The sequence below is a fragment of the Chiroxiphia lanceolata genome, chromosome Z (genome assembly GCF_009829145.1).
Source record: "Chiroxiphia lanceolata isolate bChiLan1 chromosome Z, bChiLan1.pri, whole genome shotgun sequence".
Taxonomy (NCBI): Eukaryota; Metazoa; Chordata; class Aves; order Passeriformes; family Pipridae; genus Chiroxiphia; species Chiroxiphia lanceolata.
Genome location: NC_045671.1, coordinates 13,340,950 through 13,346,949, shown reverse-complemented (window position 1 = coordinate 13,346,949; position 6,000 = coordinate 13,340,950).

Sequence of the window (6,000 nt, the reverse complement as noted above, 5' to 3'; positions counted from 1 at the left end):
GAAGTCATGGAGTCACTATCCCTTAAGAGAAGACTGTATGTGGAACTTAAGGCCATATGTAATTGACCAGGTAGCTATCAGTCAAAGATTGGGCTCAATGGTCTCAGAGGTCTTTTTCAATCTTAAAGATACTGAGATTCTATGATCCAAAGGAACTGGTCCTAGGCTCTGCCTGACCCATGTGCTCTCCACTACATGAAGATCTAGAACTAGCTAAGCAGGAATATTGTACACTGGATTTCAGTGAAGCTACACGAACCCAGATGGAGATTTTGAAAATGTTACTCTGTCATGCCATCAGTAGAAAGATACTCAAATGTGTTAAAAAATTTAGGGCAAAGCATCCATCTCAATTCTAAAAATAAACTGTAAGATAAAATTTGCAAAGTAAAAGACAGAACTTAAAAAGCCTTTAGACACACCAAGGTACACAGTGGATTCAAGAGAGGAAATTCAGACTTGGATCCTAACTGCTTCTGAAGATTTTAATTGTTTTTTATTTATGCTATTAAGGTGCCTAGATATAGTTGAAAACTTTACTTTCTTGATTAGGGAGCTAAGCATACAACTCCCACCTGGAATTCAGTGCGATTCTGACCTGGAAACAGCACCTCCTGATGCTGACTCATTCCTTTAAATGTATGAAGTTTAGGATGGGCTAAATTATTCTATAGAGGTTCTTACCCTTTTTCACTGACAGCAGAGAGTAGGTAATTAGACTCTTACATAGACTCTTAACTCACGTTAAATGACCTTATATAACCAACGCCAACCCCCCCAACTGTCTCAGGAATCATACTAACCTAAAAATTAATCAGATTACTCACTATAAGAAAAGGGATTCTTGAACGACATGATTTATTTCTTAGATGTCCTCAGGTGTTATAAAGAGCTTAATAGACCCTAAGAAAGAATTTTCTTCTGAGAGATATTCTTCTGAAAATGCAGAACAGATCCAAATGCAAAAGACAAGAATAGAAAATCATATAAATTGACTTAGATTTTGTTGTCATAAAAATTTTAAAATTCTGTGATCACTACAGAGCTGGGAGTCTGGTACATGGCTCTGTAGAGCCTCAATCTTCAAACTCATCTCCCATGCAGGCAAAGAGTAGGAATGGCAGGCAGGGGTTTTCTTCTGCCTGTTGGGACAAAGAAGAGTAAAAAACGTTGAAAATTTGACCTAATTTCTGTTAAAATTTTAGCAGAGCAGACTAACAAGTCAATGTATACATCAATGCATTATTTTTAAAAAGGCATTTGAAAATATTACTCCTCAGACCTAATCTAGACTACAGCACAGCACCAGGTGCCATTAATCAGTTTTGCTGTTTTCATAGCTGACACTGGGAATAACCTTGAATAGGTTACAGTTACCCAGATTAATACTTTATTGCAAAGGCCTAATGATTCACTTAAAAAATTTTAAATTAATTCTCACTTTTCCCACATTGCCTGATTCAGTTTTCCACTTTCTGGTAGCTGTCTTACACTTTTATCTCGATCAATAATATTGTGAGTAGTCAGAGCACCTGACAGATGACAACATCTTTGTTATTTAAGGAGATCTCTTATGACATGGGACCATCTACTAGGTGCATTTTCTAAAAAAAAAGCTTTTACTTTATAATATACTGCAGATGCAGATGGATAGTGATGCATTATGTGAAGCACTAAATAAAGAAATAAATAACCAGCTATAAGAATATTTTTTTCCTTCCTGTCACAAAACAATCTAAATTTTAGTATTCATTCTAGAGATGTCCTAGCCTCTTAGAGGAAAATTATGCATGAAATAATACAATTAAAACTGAAATAAAAGATTTAAATGCAGCCTCCAGAGACATCAAATGGCACCACACTGTCTCACTCTTTACTGCCTCTTAAAGTGATTGCTCAATTTGTAGGAAAATCTTTCATCCTTGCTCTTAGAATTCTCTGATTTTGATGGCACTAACCATAATTCAGTTTTCCTACACCACAGGAACATGTCAACACTTCCTTCATTCCCCAGAATGAACAAACAACTTCACGACCAAGTATAACCATATTCTCTAGTGCAAGAAGGAGCAGCTTAAGGCCTGATTTCTTGACTGGTTTTCTCTAACTTTTTCAGAAAATATACTTATATTCCTCTGGAGACTCTCAGTTAGCACTTTTGTCATTGGTAACCTTTGGAATGACTTTGAAAATCACTGATACCACCACTATGAAATGAGGAATATTTGGGCATGGTGGGTACCATCTTCACAAATATTGTAAATGTTATGTCTCCAACATTATCCACATTAAGGTGAAAAAGACACATACATTTGCAGTGGTGTAACAACTTGCAAAGAGCCTAAACTACCACTTTTTTTAACTTCCCTTACTCTAAATTGCTAATAAGTTTTGATGACAGACACTCAATACCCGAAGTACAAGCAAAATAAATGAACTTTTTTTTCTGAAATCACTTGTCAAAAACATTGGTTTCCGTAACTGGTTTCATTTGGGAAGGATAAATCATGGCAAAAGAGGAAGGAATTGGGTCAATTTTCAGTTCAAACGACTTTGTAGGTTATCTACTGGTGTATCAGGGTCGTAAATAACTTCACTAAAGTCTCTCTGACTGTAGTAAACTACGTTGCATAATCACAGGAATTGATTTTCTCAACAAGTTTCTGGAAACTTCTCTTCCTGATTGTGAGCAATGAAGGGATATCATGACATCAGAATAACTTTAGACAGCACATTTGCAGCATGGAATACAGTGTTTGAGAGGATCACAGACATGTGACTGCTAACTTGAGTAGCTGAAATATTACAGAGTAACATAAGGATTTGTTGTCACGCTATTACTGTGGTGCTGAGTTTCCAAGACACAATCTCACAAAATCTCAGTGATAGCTTTATGAAAACCAACAAACTCTAGGTAGAGATTTTCAGAGCTTGATATATGGGAGGTCTAAAAATAAATGCCATGAACATTGTCAACATTTCAAAGTAGCCCACAACGTCAGATTTTGCCAGTGTTCAGCAGAAGTGACATACTATTACCCAAAGTCTTGCCAGCATGAATACTCAAACAGGGCACACTGTGAACATGGTCAAACTGTGCTGGTTTAAAAGTTAACCAGCAGGGGAAACCAAACCAACTCAAAAGAGAGATTACAAATCAGAATAACAATTTAATAAAATAATACAATAAGTACGACCACACGGACAAACAACAGGTCCTAACCCACAAAGCCCAAATGTACAACCCAGCATCCCGGGGCACAAACAAAGCGGTGCTCCCTGGGCCCCCCCCCGAGTCCAAAGCAAAGGGAGAGGGGAAAAACCTGCCGGTGGGAGAGCTGCTGCAGTCTGGCCAACAGTGGTGGTTGCAGTCCAGTCGAGGGTGGTGGTCTCAGTCCGGCTGAGAGCAGTGAGCTGCAGTCTGGTTGAGAGCGACGTGCTGCAGTCCTCCTCTGGATCCCACAAGTGGTGGTAAGGTTCCAAAACTTATATATTCTCCAGCTCAGGCAGGAATGTTCAGTCCCTCCCCCAGAGCGGGGAATTCCATAAAAGGATGCTCAGTCCTTCCCTCAGAGTGGGGAATTCCATAAAAGGGTATGAGGACAGGAACCTCCCCCCACCTCGCGGGCCTCTACTGACAACAGTTTCTGGGAAATGGCATGGAAGGCTATAGAATACACAGTTTTGGGCTACACCCATCCAGTGATGAATCGGTCCCAGCTGTTCTAACTAGGACACAAACCTAGAAAGTCCTGATTGGCCTCAGCCAGCAGAGTTTCTACTTGCATGACCTGCGTTCAGTGATGCAGAAACGTGCCTTATTAAATCCCCATGCAATGGGGTAGTAGATAATTTCTGTCAGCAGTAATTCACTGCAATTTTGGTCAGGTTCCAGTTCTGTAATGCTTGAACACCATCATTCAAAGCAGAGCAAACTTCCAGAATGTTAAAGTACACAAGAAAATGACAGAAGCAACATCTCACATATCAGAATAGTTAAACTGGCTTCCTATTCTCTATATCAAGAGGCACGTGTTCAGTAAGCATTAGTTTGGCTGGTATTGACAGAGATAACAAAATTTATTCTTCAAGGTCTCCACTTTTTTAGCAATTTATTTAGAAGAGTTGAAATAGTTGAGCTGTTAAAAATGTCCCAAAATGAATGTTTTGTGCAATTATTTGGAATTAGATCTTTAAGGGATTTATAGGGCCCCTTCCAACCAGAACCATTCTAGCATTCTAAGATCTTTTATGTTGCTGTTATACTAGTATTTATGAAGGATACATATTTGTGCAGAACCCTTTATGCAAGACTACTAATGTACTAATTATTCTAGGCCTAAAAGTACAGCCAATCACATTAGCATATGAACAAACTTGCTAATTAGTATGTTCCAAGTAACAGATCTGAAAGTATGATGAAGACAGTGCACACAGCCTTTAACATCTAAGAAGTTAGGTATTTGACTCTTGCATGTGGTCTAAACTTTCTTTGCTCATACAATGTTTTTCAGGCCTGTTAATAAAAATATTGCCTCTGAACATTTCTGTCATTGAGAAATAGGCCCCAGAAAGCTGCAGGTCTCCCCACGTGAGAAAATCCAAGATGCAAATGGACAGCATTAAAGACAGGTTCCTTCCCAAGTTGCATGTAACTTACTGCTCACCCAAAGTTCATGGTAAAACATCAGTACTGTCAGAACATCACTAAATCTCATAGAAGAGAGGTGACAAAGCAGACCAAACACGATAACCTATATTACGGAGATCATAGTACTAAATGAATTAAGCAGAGAATAAACTGTATCTAAACATCAAGTGTAACAACCCACCTTGGAACAATGTGTCAGGGTTGGTAGACAATAGCAGTGCTTGTTTTAATAAAAAAAACATTGTGACAAAAGCATCTGTAAAAAGAAAAATAAAATAAATTCTATCTGTTACGGACTTCAGAACAGCCCATTTTAAAACCTATGTGCCAGATAACACTATTGGCATGTGGCACTCACCCATTACAGGCCTGTGGAAGCAAAGTGGCTAAAATGCCAATAAGAATATGGAGGTCACTATAGACACATACAGATTTGTTGTGTGAGTGGTATTGACAGAACATAATAATGAGAAATGTGATTTATATAACATGGACTCTGCTACAAAGGTAAGTGAGCAGAACCAGAAATAGGATGTTTTGTAAATGTGTAGTCAAAGGGTGTATATATAAATAAAAAACCAGATCATATTGTCTTTGATGGTAGAATTTGATGATTTCTGAAGAAAGGGGATATTTTATAGTGACTCATCATAACAATTAATCACAATGTACTAGCAGCTATTTATGTTGGCAGAATTATGATTGCTTTCTTTAGATGCATATTAAATATACAGATGTAAACTGCCACGTGGGAATGACAGAGAAGATAGGACAACCTTCTGGTTTGGGTGGTTTAGTTTTTCTTACCCTAAGGGACTAAAAGCAAGGGCAATCAGTGTGTGGGGATTTGGTGGGCCACAAAGAGGAAAGAGATTATAGTATTTGCAGCTGAGATCCACACACGAATTACAGAGCATAGTCAATGCTGAGACATTATTATCCGCTCTACTGTCAATTTTACTTCAGAAATGTTGCTTTGGTTCTTTCCAGAAGATCTTCAAGGGTCCCAGCTAAATTGAAATAGAAAATTTTAAAAAAAAAAAAAGGAGAAGAAGAAATGCTACAGTAGTTATACAGGTAAAGTATTTTGACTACTGAAACATATCCAGGTATCTTGGATATTAATGCAGCTACTAAGTACTGATGTAGAAACAAAAAAATTGGAAAAATATCTCTAACATATGAGATTTTCTGGTGTTATGATCAGGATTATCTACTTTTCTCTACAGAAAATTCAACTGTTTTCAACAGACATTGAAATGAGACTAATACAGGCATTGTCAAGGGTTCTAGACTGTTGAGCAACTTAGTAATTAAAGTACTAGCTGACATAGTGGTACTCAGGGCAA